The following is a 20,405-nucleotide window of genomic DNA, read 5'->3' on the forward strand; positions in this document are numbered from 1 at the left end:
GCCTCGGCCGCCGGCCTCCAACTTCGCGGCCAACTCCCGGCCCCGCAGCCCCCGCCGCCGCGCGGCCAACTTGATGCCCCAGCGGCAGCCCGAGCCGGCAGCCCCCCCGGCCCCCGGCCTCCTCGCCCCCCCGCGGCAGCCCGGGCTCCCGGCGGCCTCCCGCTGCCGGCGGAGCCCCTGGCCCCGGAGCGCCCGGGTCCCGAGGCGCCCGGGGCGGCGGCAGCAGCGCGGCATGCGGCGGCCCCGCGCACCATGAGACGCGGCACCGGCACCGGCACCGGCAGCGGCTCCCCGGCGGCGGCGGCGAAGAGTTTGCCGGCTCCCGAGGCCGGCCTCCTGCGCGGCTGGAGCAGCGGCGGCCGCTGCCGCAGCGGCACCGGCAGGCACCGGAGAAGCGGCGGCAGCCAGACCACCGGCACCGGCACCGGCACCGGCGGCGGCTCCCGAGCCCAGGTGGCCACCGCGGACAGCAGCAGCGGCAGCACCGGCAGCAGCACCGGCGGCGGCACCGGCGGCGGCGGCTGGGGCATCCCCGCCGCGCTCCCGCAGCAGCGGCAGCCCAGGTAACGCGCGGCGCTGCGGCCCCGGCCCTCCCTCCGCCCCGCGGGGCGCCCACCCGCGACCCCCCCACACCCATAGGTCCCCGTGGCCACGCGTGACTCCCCCCCCCCGCACTCCCAAAGTTTCCGCGTGGAGCATGTGCGGGGCTGGCTGTCCCGGTCCCCCCCCGCCCCCGACGGGGATGTCCCCTTTGGGGACACGCGAATGTGTCCCCCCCGCCCCGCCCGGCCTCGCCTTGGTGTGGCCGCAAGGGCGGTGTGGGGTCTGGGGATGGGGAAGGTCCCCGGGGGGAGCAGAGGTCGTGACACCCGCTGGAAGAGCCCTGCTGCTGCCGCTGCTGCCGCAGCCCCGAGCCCGGCTCCCGCTTGCTCCCCGTGCTCCCAGGAGGGGAGGCTCGGATGCGCTGCCCAGAGGCAGCTCAGGACGTCTCCGGCGAGGAGTTGTGCCGCCGTGCTTTCCCCTATGGTCACCGGGCTCGGCTGTCAATTAGCAGGCACGCTCGCCCATCATAAACTTTCCTCCGTACTCCTCGGCTGTCTGCAGGATGGCAGTTTACTTTCACTCGAGTGACTCAGAAATAATTAGCGGTTATGAGCGCTGCAGCCAGCAGAGGAACTTTCATCCTTTCGCCGTGCTAAATCTCTGGGAGGGCTGCAGGGCTCCCCAGGATGGACACGGCTCACCCCAGCTTTCCGTGCCCACTCAACAAGTGGGCATATTTCACCCTGCCTTTTCTCGAAGCAGAAAATGATCGCCCTCTCCCCCTTGCACGAAATGTTCCTCTGTGTCCCATGGTTTTAGTTTGTTTGGTGGTACCGAGTAATTAGTGTTCACGCCTTCCAGGCGTAGCTGGCTCATGTGCTGAGCCGTGGCTGATTTCCGAAAGCTGGCGGCTGGCGAAGGGCCCGATCCTGCATGCACTTCTCTAGGTGAATGTTGACACGGAGTTGCTCCGCAGGGATGGCCTGGGAACAGGGAATCTCCAGGGGATGTGATTCCTACACGATACACTATCTCCACTGAACATGTGAAAGGAAATTAAGGTTTTTCCTGATCCAGGTATCCGATTCCAGGGTGATTCACCAAGCTAGCCACACTTCTGTGCCCTGCCCCAGATCGTGGAGGCAGTAGGCTTGCCTAAAATTGCTTTCCCTCACGACTAAAGGCACACAGGATTGAACCCATAGACTGCACTTGACAGAATTGCAACTGTTGTCCCATTTTCTAGCCCAGCACTTGAAGGTGTTGCTATTTTATCCTCGGCAGAAATGTTATCTACAGTTAAAATTACCTAGTGCTTTCGAATACAATGCTCTGCTTTCAGGTGCTTATGCATTTGCTAAGCTTAAAACTGGGCTGACATTTTCCGGGTTGAGTATTTGCTGAAGACAGAATCTCTTTGGGATGTTTCAGATAAAATGGTTCAGCTGTTTCTGAGAACGTGGTGAGAGGAAAATGTATTCTTTGGCCACATATCTGACAAAGATGGTTTAGGTATATTTCATCCTGCATAGGGAGACCTCAATCTTTGTTTTTCTGTGAATCTGCATTTTTTGGCTCTGTTGAAAACACTTTCATTGAGACTGTTGAATTCTTGTGGCTTTGTGCTTTGGAGCAGGAAAAAGATACTTGGCTTGGGATCAACCTTGTGGCGGGGGTGTGCGTTACGTTGAGCCTACGAAAACCTTCTAGAATTTGCCTCAGTTATCATTTCATCACAATGCTCAGGTTGCATGCTCGTGGTGGTTGTGTGTTGATGGTTTGACCGTAGCACTCGTACAGAGGATGCTGAATGACCCCCACTGCTACATGCTGAGCTCATCCTCCTGGGATGAGGGGACTTTTCACCACAGGTCTTCTGACACGTTACTGCTGCGGTGAGCTCCGTAGGCAGTGAAGACTATCTCGGCTGTGTCCTTGGTGGCTGGGTGTGCCTGCTGGCATGGAGACAGTGTGGAGAAGGAAGAGGAAATGGCTTAATTCGCATGCGTCGGGACAAGAAATGGTGGGACTGGAAGGGAGAAGCGGCAGCACCGGTGATGGAGATGCGGTAAAAGTGAAGGGCAGGGACCTTGGGTTAAGTGAGAGGACTTGAGGGGGTCATTACTTGACAAAGCTTGGGAACAATGTGCAGGGGAAGGGCTGGAACTGTAAATAGAGGTGGAAAACCCAGACCAAGAGAAAGAATGGTGGGCAGAAAAATGTGGAGGGAGCCTTGTGGTGGATAGGGGCAGGAGATCTGAGCCTGCAAAAACAGCAGTTTCCAAGCTTTCAGCAATTGAATCGTGGCACTACTTCTTCTTCATCCTTCCCATCTCCCCCCTCACACTGCCTTCCACGGTCCTCAGCCCCTTCCTCCCCTTCTTCACCCCTCTCTCCGCTCCCCCACAGCAACTGTCTTCATCTCCTTGCCATGAGGGGCAATGTTGATGTTCCAGTTGTGCACCTTGGACCTGGAGAAGGGCCTGTGGAGCCCAGGAGTCACTGTGAGCACATGTGGCTGTTCACCTCCTCATTCTCTACCCCACCAGCAGGCAGCACCCCAGGGACCCATCCTGCTGCCTGCCCACCTTTTTCTGGCACTAGCTTTGCCACAGAGAGGTGGTGACTTTGTATGCCCCACTTAAGTAACACAAGACTTTTCTGCTGTGGACCTCAAGGAGTCAACCCAGCTGGTGACTCCTGCCGGAAGCTTATATGGGTTTTCCACTTTTTTTAACTGGAGGGGGAATTTATAGCTCACTATATTAAGAATAAATCAAAATAGCGAAGTCCCGTGGAAAAAAAAAGTAAATAATCATGTAGACGGTGTTGCATCATAACTCATTTGCCTAACGTAGGAAAATTAAGATCAGCAACTGATTGTTTGTAGCTCTAGCATTTTTTAAGGATAGGACATTTTGCACAGCAAACATAATAATTTAAATAGTTGCCTATGTTCAGCCATAAATTTTGAGCAAACAAATTTCATCACTATACGATTGATAATTGGTAAATATAAAACAATTGAAAATGTTTATTTCAACTGTTTATTTTATGAGTACTTCATTTCTTTCCTTCTTAAGCTGGATGGTATAGAATTTAAATAACTTTCATTTGTTTATAGTTTTGCTTTCAGGCTCTTAGGGCAGATGCACTTGAGTTGCAAATTTTGTAGAGATTGTTATCTGTATAAAAACCAGTCATTTTCCTGTATTTAGCTTAGCTTTCTGTTGATCCTTGGTCTTATTAAGACTTGTTTTAGAAAAACTAGGCTGAGGCCATGCAAATATTTGTATTTTAGCAAACTTAATTCAGGCTGCAAGTTTAAGAGAAATCAGCATCAGCTGAGACTGGCTTTTTTGTTATGAGACTGATACCAAAGTTTGAAAAGGAAATACCATGCAATACTATTTAAGCAGAACATATAGATGTTTATGTAGCAATGCTTTTGACATTACAGAGTATGTTTTTTTCTGTTTGTTTATTTGTTTGTTTGTTTGGGGATAGGGGGGAGGCAGGGGTAAGGTCTGCTATGTGCCACATAGGATATATATCCTAATATATCACCATCTGAATTCAGAAATGCAAGAGTTGTGGTGCAGGAAGGACAATGATGTGATGTGACCCTGTAGGTTTATGTTAGAAGCATCTGAGAAACTGCAAGCATGGTTCACTCTCTGCTCCTTGCATTTATCTTGTGGTGGCTCAGGGATCTCAGCAGATGAGGCTGAGGGGTTTGGGGGGACACCTCTATTGGACTCGCACACATAAATTCCATATACATTTGGGTGGGATGGTTAAGTGCTGTTTTTTGTGCTTCACTTCTTGCGTCTCTTCCCCTGAAGGCAAACCATGATGCACACCTCAGTCCAATCCAAATGTTGCGTTTAACAACACTTTGGTAAAGACACTTCTGTTCCTTTATCCAAGGACCATGGCAGAGACCAGTGTTTCTTGCATGCTGCCTGCCACAGCTGGGAGGAATATCCTTAGGCACTCCTGAAGCTAGGCTGAAAAGCATCAGCCTGACAATTCACTTGTGGCTTCGGAAGAATAAAGCTCTCACAACAGTTAGGTCACCAGTGAGCTTGGACCTTTGTCACTAGGAAATAGCACTGCCACACACTTTGCTCTCTGCTCTCTCTGTACCTGCCTGTTGTTCCTTGTCCTGTTCTTCATCTGCAAGCTCTTTGAGGCAAGGCCACTGCTTTATTCTGTGTATGTACAGCGGGTGCATGCCCAACTCCATGCCAGGAGCTTCAGGATACTCCAGAAATGACCTTGTACGTGGTGGGTACAGGGAGGTTCGCTCACCTTCTCCTGCTTGGGCACAAGTGTGTAAAACAGGTGATCTTTTGCTAGCCTGATAATGACAGAAATTGTGTTTCATCTCCTTAACACTATTCTTAGGGATCTGTGCCTCAAAACCACAATTGCTAGACAAGTCAAATGATGATATGGAAAAAAAAATCTAAGGATGTTTATGCGGGTTTGAGATCAGAATGGAAATTTGGAAGTTCAGGTATGAACCCTCTTTGTCATTTCAAAACTTGGAAGAAGTGCCAGCATGACAAAGTGTCATCTACCTGGACATTTCAACCAGCCTTTCTCTTTGAGTATCTTTGTGTCAGGTGAATGTAATATGCATTGCATTCATACATAATGTTTCATGCTGGAAGTTAATAAAGTGTGTGTTACTTGAGGCAAAATCATAGAAATTCATTGCTACAAGTCACTGAAGATGCAAAAAGTTAGATTAAATCTTCTATAAACAACTCAGAAAATATCAATGCAATGTTCAGATGTGGGTTTAGGGAAAAAAGGCGGGGGGAGGCAAATAGAACATTAGGAGTTTCTAAGAAAAAAATTGAAATAATAAAAAAAGGAAAATCATTATTTCAATGTATTAACTATGGTGTACCCATATCTTCAATACCATGTGTTGTTGATCCACCGATTTCAAAAGTGTATGGAGGAAGGAGATTCAGGGAGGGGCAGCAAAGGTGATCAGAGGAACAACAAGGCTTCTGCACGAGTAGCGACAGGGCTGATAAGGCAACGAGGGGCAGGAGAGGCAACAGAAATCCATAAAATTATGCATAGCGTGGAGAAGGCAAGCCGGGGATGACTGCTCACAGAGAGGACATCGGATGAAGTAGGCAGTTGTCGGGACTGAAACAAAAGGAGGTGGCTCTTCATGCAGCGTGGCCAGGCTGCCGAGCTCCTCGCCACAGGATGTGGATGCTCAGAGGTTACATCAGCTAATGAGGTGACTGGATGAGTTCATGGAAGAGAAATCCATCACGGGCTATTAAATACAAAACCACTGCCTCTGGCTTAGGAAGTTCTGAGCTGCAAATTCTTGGAAGCTTGGTGAGTCTCCTGAGGAAATATCGCTGTTGGTTTGCCTTATTCTTGTATGCGCTCCTTGGCACCCATGGCTGGGCAAGAAGGTCCCTGTGGCTGTGTGTGCTCTGCTAAATGAAGTCTGTCGGGGTCTGGCCCCCGTAGGCTCCCCAGTCCAAGTGACTTGTGGTGGCGTGCATCTTCGTGCTCAGGGCTGGCCCCATTATAGCATATTTGCCGTGGAAAGAGCTGGTTTGAAGAAACTAGTTGAAATGCTCCAAAGCAGAGCCAGGGGATGAGCTAAAGCTTACGCAGTGATGGAAAAAGCAGGGTACAGGGCTCAAGCTCGCTCCCTGGTGTCCTATTATTTATCCGTGCAGACATGCCAAGCATAGACAGTCTTATCTTCTTGGGTTCGAGTAGGTTCAGAAAGCAATTACGTTCACGGAAGCAATCCCACCAAGAGGCATTGAATACTGAGCCACAATGCCTGGCTGAAGAAGTCTCTGCTGGGAGACTGTAATATTGCCACATGCCTACCCTCTTCGCAAAACCTTCCCAAGCCTTTGCTGCTGCCTGGTGTCAGAGGGAGGATATGGGGAGATGGTTGTTTTTCCTGACCTGGCAATGCTGTAGTTATGGTTTTATCTGTCCATATGAGAGTAGGCTTTGAAATTCCAAATAGAGAATAGGACTGTGTCTTGGAAATTAATTTTCTTCAGCTATCCACAGTACTTAAGCACTGGTTCAAACAATAATGTCTTGTTGGCTGCTAGTTACTAAACTAGACAATTTTATTAATCACGCAAGAAGCAGATTTAAACTCCCTAGATCGTAAGCACCATGGCTGTTCTAAAGCAAAAACTGTGTATTACTGATCGCTGAAGCAATGGTCAAAGTATAATGTATGTACATGTTTGTGTGTTTCCTTGCTAGCTTTTAGATGAGATCTAGTGATGTTAAAACAGCAGCAACAATCTGAAACTCAGCAATGTGCAAGTCCTTATGATAATTTTTTAAAATTTCTGCATGCTAGCTGGTAAGAAACTCAAATGCAGCACAAAATTGAACTGTATGAATGCCTATATGTATTTTAGGTCTACCTCATGCAGTCAAATGGCAGGTCCTTACACTGAGTGTGTGAGTGGTGTTGCATAAGCAACATAAGCCCAGGGAACCAACAGGAGCTCCAAGAGCACTCCTGGATCCTGCAGTTCCTGCTGGATCTCATTTAACATTATTTATTAAGCAATATTAACCTCTCTCCCCAAGAGTTATCTTGGAGCAGTGGTACTGATTTCATTTCCCAACAAGCCTTGCTTTTTAGAAACGTCATCAAACTTTTCAGTCAATTGAGCAGTCTAATGTCCTGATAGCCTTGAATTTTCTGTAATCAGCACTCAATCAAGTTAAAAATAAAAACACATTAAAACGAAAACCTTGAGCAGGAAAATACTTGTTTTTCATTCTCGTTTCTAATTCGGTAGCCATTCTTAAAGCCCATCACTATGATTTGTTCTATCTTGGGAAAAACAAGTTATTATTCAAGCGGCTTTTATTTTCTTTAAAAATAGACAATGCTGTTCCATCGTTAGGAAGAAAACCAGAACAAGAAAATCAACTTTAACAAGCTTACAGATGGCAGTGAATTTCTTTAGCATAATTTTAGTCCTGCAGAAAACAATAATTGAGTTTGATTATTTTTTATCGTTCTGTCATTGATGAACCAAACCAACCATTTTTCTCTTGATTCACTCTTAGGTGTGTCTAATCGTTAAGATGGAGGGCTCTTTTAAGAAGGAAGCTCCCACCTGTAATCTCTAAATCAACAGGTGAATGTGACTGTGCACTACCTGAGAATTCCTGGCTGTCTGTCCAGTCAGCAGCTGAATGAATCCAGCTTTGAACACGTCCTGGACTTATTGGTTTGGGTGGGATGACTCTTATTAATATGTCAGGGAGAATTGATGCAATATTTCCCGTACTGTGGATAAGATTGGTATTCTTGCAAAGTCTTTCAAATAATAAGTATTATTACTGTATGCAATGTGATCAAGTGGAGTCAGGATATTTTTCTGCTGTTCATAGTTCTCACACAAAATATCTGCTTTGTTGTTTTTATTGGTAATTCTTCAGATTTTACTTGTGGTATTTTGTCTGTTCCTGGTTTTGACATCTAAAACAGTAAAAGGTTTTAAACTGGAGGCTTTGCATTTGACATACCCACAGTCCAATTATACTTCCAGTGAGAGCTCCTTTAATTTATGATTTATAAACGGGAAATCAGTTATGTGATTTCTACATGGACCATTAAGGCCACTACTTAGACAAAATCTTCATCCTGTTCACCAGATGAGCATCTAGCTTTTAAAATTGGCTTTATTTTTGCTACCAAGGTCGGAAGAATATTTTCAATCTAGTTATCTTATGCTTTGTTTTCAGTATTTTAATACAATATCTGTGTAAGATACTTTCTCTGTCTTTCTGCCTGAAAACAGCCTAATCAAAGAATACTTCTGTGAACCACATGAGTGCATTTCCAACAATTTCAGCAAGAGCAATACAGATACAAAATAAATAGGTCACTCATATTCACTGTTGTAGTGATAGTATTTTTTTTAATAAAAAGGACTGAAGGATCTTATTTGTTTTCTGAGCCATCACTGAAGTCAATGGAAACTTTCCTGGAATAATTTTGGACCTTTAATTTGATTATTTGCAAGGTGGCATGAGTCTGTTTTTTCATCTTTTCTCTTTCTTTCCAGCACAAAGGGCCTCGTTGTCAGCTGATGCACACTGATGTATCTCAGCTGGTTGTGGCAATTACACTGCCTGGACCCTAATATCCATATTCCTTCAAAAATGTGGTCTTTTTCAACAACAGAGTATCTTGCTATACCTTGCTGTTATTCAAGTATAGGAAATAAAGCTGCATTTGGTGCCTATCCTGCTGTCCTCATTAAGGCAAAACTCCTACTGAAATCAAGGGGAGTTTGGCTTGACAAAGAATTACTGGCTTGAGCTTTTGAAAGGACTAAACTTTCTCCGTCCCTTTTTATTTTATTATTATTATTTTGTATCTCACCTTGCACTTTAGCTGTTCCTTCTCCTTCTTTTATATTTTTTCATCTGTAACTTTCTTCATAAAGGTCTTTTTTATTTTTTTCTTCAGTCAGATCTTAGGACCTTTTGGTTATCACCTTTCCCTCTCTTCCTTTCTTCTCCCCTCTCATTATCTCATTCTCTATTTCAGTTGTCCTTCTGTTATCTCCACATTCACTGACTAGGGTACTGTAAAAAGTTGGTATACATCATGCATGTGTCAAGGAATTTCATTGGCTTCTTTAGGCTACTTCTACGTAGAGGTGCCTATATCAAGATACTTACCTTAGGGTGAAGAAGCAGATTGGTGATTTAGGCAGAGGTTTATTTGCACAAAATTTATCTCAGTAATCTTTCCTTGTTTTCTGGGCAGGATCTTAAAAGTTTCTCTGAAGCATTTGTGCAGGGTTTTAGCAGTAAATTGGGTTTTGAAGTGATAAAATAAATATTTGGCACAGTATTGCAGTCAGAAGAAAATACTTCGTGATTTTAAAGTCCGTATAAAAAGGGTTTTGTTGATGGCAACAAAACTGGAAATCTCAAAAGAGATAGATTTTGTTCATAATTCTTCTACTGTGCAAAGATAAGAGCTTAGCCCACATATACAATATCTTTATGCATCACTCCTCTGATTTACAAACTAGGGCAGCTTTACTGTGTAATGTAAGCTCTGATCAGCTATGGGTGCCATTCAGAGCCAGGTATTTGAGGGGGGCACTGAGCAGGAGACTCTGGCATGCTAAATACATCACTGGCAGAAAGAGGAGTCGCAGTGAACCCTTTCCTGGGTGTTGATCCATCTTGGTGGTTAGGCTACATTAGGAACGTGTGAACTGCAGGGATGTTGCTTCCAGCTACACTTGGGCTTCCCTTGGATGCCCAGTCCCCACTGGTTACCTGTCTAACCTCATGCTTTCCCCCTGCTACCTATTAATTGTTCTCATTTTTAAGATGGAAGACATTTTGAAAGTGCTAGGTATTGTTATTTTCTAGCAAGTTTGACTAAAATTCAAATTCTTTTCCAGAAAATCTTGTTCATGCTTGCAAAGTAAATAGTAAGCGTGTGCCTTAATGGGTGGCATAGAATTTCAAAATAATGTCACCAGCTTACAGATTATTAGCGTCTGGATCCCTCCAGACATATTTCTTAATGTAAAAGGCATAATGCTAACGTTACTTATTCTTTCTTAAATTAGCAAACATCTTCTCTTTTTGCAGTAGCTACAAACATTGTTTCATGGTGTCCAATTTCCTGTTACTCTGGCAAACCTAACATACCAAAAACTACAGGATATATATATATAGTGTAATGCCAATTAAAAAGGCATTATTTAAAGCAATTTCTATATGTTTTGTTCAAAACTGTCTTCTTCCAAAGAACAATTTACATCTGAACAATAGATTTGTTGTTGCTTACCTAATGGGAAATTTGATAGTCTTTTCCACATCCATTCATATTTTTCAGAGGAACTAAGTTCAGTTTTTAACTTTGAAATACACTTTTCTTTTTTTTCTTTTTTCTTTTTTCTTTTTTCTTTTTTTCTTGGTCTGTAATATATATATTTTCAAAGTCATAATTGGCATTAGACTTGCCATAGTTTTCTGAAGATTTTTTCCCACTGTGAAACTACTAGAGGGTCATCCTGCTGGTTAATGAAAGAGTGATGACATTCTTTGTAAGTTGTATTTAAATATTCTTCTATGCAAATTTTTCCTTTTCATGAAAAAGTTTAAAGAGACATCTTAAAAGAAATCCCTTCGAGTTTTGAAAAATGCAGGTTAGATTCATTCAAAATCTAGATATCCAGCGGTGGGAGTAATGAGACATTTCAAAATTGCTACTGTGTAATTGAGAGGGGATTCCAGACATGAGATGCAAGCATAAAAATTGGGTATAGCTCTTCACAATGCTACTCATTTTGCAGCTGAATTCCTCAGTACTGTTCTTAGAGTGTATAATCAGTTACGCTTGTGCTGATTTAATCAATTATTCTTGTGCACAAACAAACAAACACAAAATCTGGCTAATTTCAGGCTCTCTTTGAAACACCAGACCTAGAGATTTAACTTACAAAGAAAGAAATATTATTTTCAAGCTTCTAGAGTGATTTTAAAAATGGCAAAGTTATATTTGGGAAGTACCATACTTTTTGGTACCGGCAGCTGTGTATCCTTATGCAGAAGTGGATTTGGCTGAAAGACCAATTCATAAATATTGTATCCAAAGACTGCAGCAAGCTTTCATATTTGCAAGAGATAATGTAAAATGTGCAACATTTTTTCTTCACCCGAAGAAGTCTCAGCTTAAACAGCCTGGTCTCCCAAGTATAGTGAATAACGGCCAACTAACAAAAGTATCCATGGCTTCTTGAATCACATAGACTGGAGACAATTCTGCCTGCCTCCTCGGTGAGCCAGCACATGCAGGAGAAAAGGTCAGCCTGCGGAGGTTAGTCTGAAATCCCCCCTGCACACTGGGAATCTGCGAAGAGGCTTGGAGGGTGGAGATGTCAATAAATAACTTGACTCCTGCACTCAGCGACTTCCCATCTCTCAGTCTATGAGCTTCCAAGCAAGCAGCACTCGCTGTGTTACGGACTGCTCAGGGAAAACAAATGGGAGATGGGGTAACCTCTCATGGCTCCTTTAGAAAAAGTCCCTTTTTTTCCCCCCTTGTTTCTAGACCTTTGCTTTAATCTGTGGCCTGGGGAAGCGAGGGATGTAGGGGGGAGGCAGGCGTTATCTTTGGTCTTATGGCTCCTCTCATTTAGGGCTGCTCTCCAGGAAGAAGTTTTCCCCCTTGGGAACACAACAGTTTTCATGGCAGGGGCTCTGTGTGAAAGAATGCCAGGGAAGAGTCTGAGCGTGCCTGATGTATGCTTGACATCTTAGCACAGATTCAGCAGAGCAGCTTTATTCAGGTAAACACTTAGGCACATGCTTTTCATTACCCATTTGCTCAGAGCTTCATCCGTCTTTTCCTGAATATGGAAAGACTTAAGCACATATTTAAGGGCTGACTAGGTCCCCAGTCTGACTCACACATATACTGCAGTGAGGATGGGTTGGATGGGAAGGAAGCAATCATCACAGTGGCACGGCAGCTAAGAAGTGAGGTGTACTGTCTGAAAATCAGCATGCTAGCAAATGGCCTCACTTTGGGAGGCAACTCTGTATCTGGATATGACCCCAAAGAGACAACCTAGCCTGGACTTAATCTCATCTATCCATTTGTTTCCCATTTGTTTCAAATTCCTCTGCATATGGCTTGGATGATCCAAAGTAGGTTTATAATTAAAACTAGTTTGTTCTGCAACCTCACGTTCAGTAGTTTTAAAACTCACCCACCCAGCAACCCAAGGAGAGGACAGTGGTCTTCTGCAGAATATTTTGGGTCATCTGTATGTAAAGCTTTCCAGGAAAAGGTGAGGATTTAAGATAAGGATCACTTAGACCGCATGAGCTGTGGATGCTTTCTGAAAATTATTATGTATTTGTCAGCACTGAACACGTACCAAATGCTTTTGGCTCTTTCTAGTTACTGTATTCATGAAAAGCTATGGTTCACAGTTTTGCCTGCAAATTTAAACTGATTCAGGCACTGATGTGACCTTTTTGCTTCTTTTGAATGTTCTTTTGAGAATTGTGAATCTACATTAACATTTTGCAACATGGAAAAAGGCACTGAAGAGCTAGTTCACAAATGCTTCTGCAGGTGGATCACTTTTGACTAGGCGGGCATTGTCTGCTGTTAAAGATCTTTGCTGAAAATAATACGTGCAGAGGCACAGTGGTAAATTTCTCTAGCAGAGATTGCTAGCAGAATTTATTACAGTTTGTATGAAGTTCCTTTACTGGCAGAACTAACCTTTTTTCACAAAAAGGATAAGCTATCCCAGCAAAAAAGATGTTTGAGGGGGAGCGTAGTAGTGTCAGCACCAATATGTTTCCCACGTAGGGTTCATTAAAGTTTTTCTATGTTCCTCACTGACAACACCCCTTGAAATCTGTAATACAGGCTACACCTAAATCGAAAATGGATAATCAGTTCCAAAACCTGGTCTGATTAATAGTCTTAATTGTTATTTCTATTCACACTTTAATCAGGAGTGTGTCTATGATGGAGGTAGCATGTGTTTTTTTAAAGATTATAATGAATCCAGAGTAGGAAGGAGCTCAGCTCTGGCCAGCCTTTTTTCTGCATTTTAATCTGGAGTTAATAACTTGTTGGATGTTTCTCTCTAGTCTTCAGCTAGTCTCTAGGTTTCTTTTGGAGAAGTCTGTTTCATGCGAAACTCCTCTTATTCTGCCAGAATGCAACACCTCCTGCAAGACAGTTGTCTTAGAGAACAAAGTAATAACTGGGGATTTGTGAGATGTTTCTGGAATGAACTCAGGCAGCACACCAGCATAGCATATTCTTCCATTTAAGACCAATTTTCCATTGCTTTATCAAATGTTACCCATTAGTACTAAAGCCATGGTTGCAAGATTGCTTTAATCCGTGTCTCTGCTGGTACTGCAAAAGATGATCCTGCCTTACTTCCAAGTCTGGACACTCATTTCTGTTATTTCCCTTGTCCTGGAGCAGTGGGCCAGACCAGGAAGCTGATCTTGCTGAAATTTAACCTTTTCTGTGTGTGGATGGGTTAATTTTCGGCTGTTATGTTTTCCTAAGCTGGTTGATGGTGCAGCCATACTAATGGTAGTGGTGGCATTAAAGGAGGAAAGCAGGATTTTCTTTGGAGCTGATGTGGGTTTAAGCCACTTTACAGTGTTCAAAGAATGTTTTTCATGTGAATGTCCTGGAGGACAAGAGAAATGAGCTGGGTTTTGTCTTGCAGGGAGCTGGTGAGTGAAGAGATGAAGACAATAAAAATATGATAATCAGAAGGAGAGGGAGTGCAGAGACTGAATGAGGAGCAAAGGAGACCAGGAAATTTGAGCTGCAAAGTGTGTCAGTGGGGAGAAGTGTGAGAGGGGGGGTGGAGAAAGAGCCCCCAGTATTAGATGGGTTGAAGAGAGGGTTTGTGGCTAACTGGAAGAAGAAAGAGGCTGGAAGAAAAGCCACGGAGGTCTTTAGGCTGAGCAAAGACTGGAAGTGAGGTTGGAAAGCAGAGTTGCTTGGGAAGTACTTGGGATTTGGAAAGCCAAAACCAGAGATGAGCACATGCTTGTCCTGAAGTGCAAGGCTGGACTCGGGGGTCTGAGGTGTGCAAAGAGCAGTCAGGCTGGAGATCAGAGGGACAGGCAGGCTGCTTGCTCACATAGGCATCTGGGAGGAAAACCTGATGCTGGCAAATTTAGCACACCTCCACTGCCAGCAAATGCCCACAAAGCCCACAGGAAAGCATCTCATCCCTGCATCTCACAGCTTCCCCTTGTTCCTACATGCAGCAGGACCCTGTGACCACTCCAGAGCTTGTTAGCTGAAGTGACTGGAAGTCTGCTGATATTTTGGAAATGCCAGAACAATGCCAATAATGAGGATTTTCACTTTTTGAAAGACCTAGCAAAACCACATACTCACAGAAGCTGCATTAAACGCTAACCGCTACAGATGCAAAGTCGAGCACTCAGAAATTAGGAAATAGTATAATTAAGTCTGTCTGTGTAATTTTAATTTATTCACTTCCTGCATATTCATTATGATTCACTACTTAATGATTTAATGATCACACTACGCTCAAATAATTTTTTTGTTTCTTGTTACCGGTCATTTTAAGTCAGGTTAATTTGCTGGCAGTTCCCAATCAGTTCCCTGAGTCACTGCTGGCATAAGCTGGGGGAAAGAGAAAGGATGGGACCACTTTTGTGACGGCAATGCTGACTTGTCCTGGCCTAAAATAATTCTGAAATGATGACATTAATCTGCATGCAGCAGGGTAAAAACTTCTGTTTTATTAAATGTCGGCTATTCTGGGCCGATTTGTAAAGTGGGATATTGTTGCTGCAAAGACCATACACCTGCAAAGCAGGATGGTCAAACTTTTCTCAAGAAGATAACAACTCTCCCGTTTAAACTCTTTTGGCTGATATCAGGAATAATTATAGTAATTCCAAGGCAGACACCAGATTGGAAACTTTCAGCCCATGTGGTTTGATTGTGGAAATGTTTTGTGTGACCAAGAGAGGTTCTCCTAGCTGGAGGAATCAAGCAAGGCTTCTTGGCCAGCACTGTCCCCAAGTCATTCTCTAGAAAAGGCAAGAGGTGAGGGAGGTCTGAGAAGGCTAGCCCTGAATAAAATTTGTATTTCCTGCAGCCAGATATATGAGCCTTAATAAAACCCTCAAGACTTCTGACGTTCTTCTTGATCATTCTCTAGATGCATTTACTGAGCAAAGCTTTTCTTAGATGAGTTTCTCCCTTTTCTCTTAAAATTATTGCTTCTGTATTTGGGAGGGGGGGGATTGGGGGGGAGGGGGTGAGAGTTAAAAATGAAAAATTAAGCTCATGCATTGTTCTCAGTTGCAAAACCTACTGGATACTAGTGGTTATGTACAAAAACGGGGCTAAGAAGGGGTATTTTATGCACATCACAGACAGATTGTGAAGGGTAGCGGCAGCGGCAGTGTACCTAACACAGGTAGGGAGGGGGAACAATCAACAGCCACCACTGCTAGCAGCACTGTCCTGTTCAATTATTGTGGCTGCTGACAGGCCCAGAAGATGATTTGGAAGAACAGGATGTGTACCACATAAAGATATTTCTGAGTCATGGCCAGTTCCCTTACATCCTCAGTGCAGTAGCAGGAAGGGGAGGTGGCACATGGTGGCTGGCTGAGCTCTTCACACCGGGGCATTTCGAGTGACTGTCTACTAGGTTCAGATCTACTTTGTACCAAGCAGGCAGCAAAAAGCACATTTCAGATGAAATGCTGACTCCCTTGAGCTCCAACGTGGCCAAAATTTTGCCTTTGTCACCCAGAGTTTTGGGGCTGCAATGAGGCTATTAGATGTTGTTGCCTGTCACACTCTGTTCTCTTCAAAACTTTCCACTACTTTGACTCAGCACACATAATTTTTTGGACTCTTTATCTGCTTTAAAAGGGGGACCTTTATGGTTCAGCAAGCTTGAGGTAGGTCAAAAGAGAAAAAAAAATCATTTTGTTTAATTGAAAATATTTCCCTGGAAACTTTGTTTCTAATAGGTTGTACAGCTAAACAGGTAGTTTAAAAGATTAAATTTGATGTAGGATTTCTCATTTATACTTTGAAATGTATGTAACTGAGAAATGATAAATATTGAGCCCACAATGCTACTTTCTTGCTCATTTTCAGATGTTTCTGATGCTGTGATGTGTTGTGGTATGGTTAAAACAGCCTTTCAAGATTTTAAATTAAAAATGTTAACTGGTTTAAATAGACTAATAAAGATTTTTTCTTACTAATAGCTAAAGTCGTCTTTATGACTACCATGATGATACAGTTCTCATTTTATAGAATTATGCACTATTTTTATATCTGAGAAAATATCAGTTGTACATGTTCAGAGCTATATAAAGCTTCAAAAATTCTTCTGATATGAATTATTTCCAAAATTGTCAGTATGCAACCAAACTCTTGAGATCAAACAGGCTTTTTAATTAGTTTTCTGATCTTCTAATTGCATCTTTTAGGAGCAGATTGACAGGCATTATTGAAGCTTTTTATGTATATTTATAATTTAATCTCTACAAAACCTTGTGCAAAAGGAATTTTATTGTCTATTCATAAACTCCTTAAGGTAAGAAAACACAAACTTTAAGACTCTTGCTCTAACGAAGTTGCTTCTCGCTTGCTGAGCTGGAGTTACGTGTGCTGTTCTGTATTGTGTCTGTAATTCGATAAGGTATAAAGCTTAGGCTTCGCTTCGAAGTTATTTTTATTGTTGAAGTGACTTGATTACTCTCATGTATCAATGTCTTCAGGAGCATAATAGGTCTTGTTTCTATCATATATTTTTATGCTCCAAACCTATATGCATGCAAAATATCATCCTTTAGTTGTGAACTGTTTAAGAACAAAGCCTTACACAATTTATTTATTTATTTATTTATTTATTTTCTGTGCAAGGCTGGAAAGCTCTGAAAAGAATAATAACATAAACAGTAAGAATAAACACCTTCATGGTGTCTATGCGTCACATCCTGTCAGATTGATGCATTAACTTGTTGGATTACGGGCTTCAGTCAGCAAAGCACAAAGCGAGCTGGTAAATAGAAGTTTGGCCTGTTTTTCTATATAATTAAAAGAGTTGGTGGATTTAAAACTGATGGAAGGCAGTGGGCATTGCTGAAAGAACAGGTGAGATTTGAAAGCAAACGCAAGTTACCTGTCAGCTCTTCAGTCAAGAGAATCATTCTTTCATTTACTGTGGTATACGGAGACCAAAAGCTCCCCCACGGACTTCCAAGGGACCCAGTTGACATCTGAAGTCCATCCATTATAGCTACAGTAAATACATTGTTGTCATGGTAATGCAGTGATCAAAGGCTGAGGGAAAAACTCAGGCATTTCTCTGGTTCATAGTGTGAGATGAAAGGGAGGCCTGACAAGAAATAAAATAGAATTGATAAGTGTTTGCTTTAGGTTGGCTTCGCAACCCTCCAGAAAGATATTATGATTTTTAATTTAAAATTTGTCTATTTCAATGTATTGATTTTGTATAGCTATTAGGATATTGTTAGTACTGAGAATAATGCCGTGAGAGTCATCAGGGTAAAGTGGCTGTATTTGTCCCCAAATCTGTTTCCAATGATATGGGGCAAAATTGACAACTGCCCCTCGTGAAGCCATGCAGGGAAGTAGCTGTGAGATCTACTGAGGGGTGGGAGGTGAGTTTTCACAACAGACTAAAGCTCATTTAAGTGTACTCTACCACCACGTGCCCTTAACAGTGAAGGACTGCTCCTATTTGCACCCTTAGTTGCAAATGGCCTTGAGCCAACTTAGTAGTTGGCCTTGAGCACCCAAGATGCAGAGCCTGGATTGCTTACTGACCGAGCAGGAGAAAGGCGTGTCCCTGAGGAGCATAGCGGAAAAGGGTGGCTTGAAACCATACCTTACTTAGGGCCATGCATAAGATAGGAATACAAAGTGCCAGTGTCTTCTGCATTTAGGCAGAAAATATTTCGCTCTCAGTTGTGAATCCTCATCCAAGGTGGCCCGCTTTCCCCATTATATTGCCTGGGAAATTGGGACACCACTTTCAGGCTTCTGATTTCCACTCCAGAAAGAGCTGCTTGAACATCAGGCCTGGCTGCACGTAATATTACCCAGCTCTGATCCCTTGTCAGAGGAATCATCTCCTTTGCCAACATGCTCACAATGTGTTTCTAGCCCAAGTCTAATATTACTTGCTCACAGTGAATATCTCGTTGTTCCAACGCTGCGTCCTTCACTTCAGTAGTGTAGCTTAATGGGGTATACGCATGCATGCCCATAAATCTTGATGGATCAAGCTGTGCAAGCTTTAGACCCAGTGAAAGGGGATGACTCACCTGATGAAGTGCTCACTAGTCAAAGCAAAAGCTGCACAAAAGAAATCTTAAGTGTTAAAATAATCTTTTGTCAACAGGGACAGATTCTGACCTTCTTAATCACAGTGACTGCATCTCACAAGTAGTCCCAGTGAATGAACTGAAACTACTTACAGAGTAATAAAGCAGCTCGCCTGGGAGAAAGGGTACGAATTCCAGCTATAGGTCATCCACCTTGTGTTAAAGTCTCAATCCATTTAGGTGATGTCTCACGGCTAATGTTCCATAACGGCCCTTTAATACACAAGAAAACAGCTTAATCTGAGAGAGCCCTCCTGGCATGTTATAAATTTCATCATATTGAAGGGACCATTGAAATTACAATTACAAGAAGATGTGAAATGTCATGTGACATGCTGATGATAAAATGCTGATCTCTCTCCTAATTTATTTCCTCAACACTGGAGGAGGTCCACAGCCCACTGCCCAACAGGCTGAGCTAAAGGCATAAATATGGAAGGAAAGGCAAGAACAAGAGGAGATTCAAGGGAAAATGTACAAAGCTGAAAAGGACAGTAATCAAGAATTTCTCTTCCAAAGCATGTGGTTGTCTGAACAGAATTGATCAGAGTGTTGAAACCACTATGGTGACTTCCATGCAGGATCAAAACTGCTTTCACTGTGTTTTTTAAACATAAGCAATACAAAAATTAGGTGCATGTGAGCCATCACAGATCAAGCAGAAGACCTGTATAAAGACCATGACTACAAAACTGGAGCCCTCCCTGTCTTTTTAAGAAAAATCCCATGCAGGAAGGAACGGCAAACTTTATATTATTTTATTCAACAATTACAGTGTCAAAAAAACAATTTAACTTTGCAGATCTAAATAATAATAAACTCTTTGTTTTGAGAATATTACTGTCTCATGCAATCTTTAACCTAAACAAAGTAAATAGAAAAGTAGTTTTCTCTGAGTAAGGGCTTTATGATATGCCCCAGAGGAATTAAAACTCCAGGAAAGGAAATGGAAAAATCCAGAAAATGAAGAAAAGCAAGTACTACAATTTAATAGCATGTTTAAACCATATGCTTATTTTAGAACATGTGCTTAACATCTTCCCTTATTGGGTTTTCAGTAAGTACAAGTAAGTACCAGCTGATGTATATTACTAAATCACAATGGAAGGGTCAATAAACGAATCCGCAAAACTTGCATTTTTTCCTGGACTGCCGCCTGGATATACAAAAAAAAATTAAAAGGAAACAAGGAAATGAAAGTGATAAATGCACTTTTTCACCTCCAAATAGACTGTAAATCAAGCATACAGAAGTTTTCATCAGTCTTAAGGCAGCTCTTGGCTGTATGGAATATCAAGTATCCAAAGAAAAGACCATAACTTCCGAGATGCGCTCACTGTTCTCATTTGTAATTTATCCTGTAAAAGCACAGCAGCAGAATGCTAATGCTCTTTGGTTCAGTTTTTAAAACTAGAGAAATACAGAAGCCAAAGGGACATTCTCAATCTGGCAGCCTGCTATTTTTTTAAGAATGAACTCAAAGTGACTTCAGAGACTCCTCTTACTCCTGAATGGCTATCTTGTGCTTGTACAGTTCTGCTTCTGAGTGTTTCATATGTGTTTTTTTCTGTCTGTGTCTGTTAGGCCCATCCAAGCAGAGAGCAAGCTAAATGAGAGGCCATATGTATGAAAGAACAATAAAATAAAGGTTATCCAGATATACAAAGTCAATTTTAAAAATACACTTTTTTCCCCATCAGGGAACTGTCATTGTACATTTTTGGAGGTGAAGAGAAGAACTGCTAACCTAGACAAAGTGGCTGAGGGGAAAGAGGACAGAAGAGGAGTTCAACAAGGCAAAGAAAGAAGCATGCACGTGAAAAAGGCTGAGCAAAATGGAACCTGAGAGTCAATGTGATTGCTCTCCGGAG

The 20,405-nt window shown here is 43.0% G+C and overlaps 1 protein-coding gene across 3 annotated transcripts in view; it reads left to right on the plus strand.

The window, feature by feature from the left end:
• The first annotated feature begins 315 nt into the window (after positions 1-315).
• NPAS2 (neuronal PAS domain protein 2) overlaps positions 316-20,405 on the plus strand; it is a 99,782-nt gene continuing 79,692 nt past the window's right edge. For 2 of the 3 annotated variants that reach the window (XM_035558000.2, XM_050715509.1), the window contains exon 1: positions 442-563. The gene's annotated coding sequence lies outside the window, so the exon portion shown is untranslated. Of the gene's footprint in view, positions 564-20,405 lie in introns of all 3 variants that reach the window. The other variant, XM_035558001.2, reaches the window with a different exon arrangement.

The sequence above is a fragment of the Cygnus atratus genome, chromosome 1, assembly GCF_013377495.2.
Source record: "Cygnus atratus isolate AKBS03 ecotype Queensland, Australia chromosome 1, CAtr_DNAZoo_HiC_assembly, whole genome shotgun sequence".
Taxonomy (NCBI): domain Eukaryota; kingdom Metazoa; phylum Chordata; class Aves; order Anseriformes; family Anatidae; genus Cygnus; species Cygnus atratus.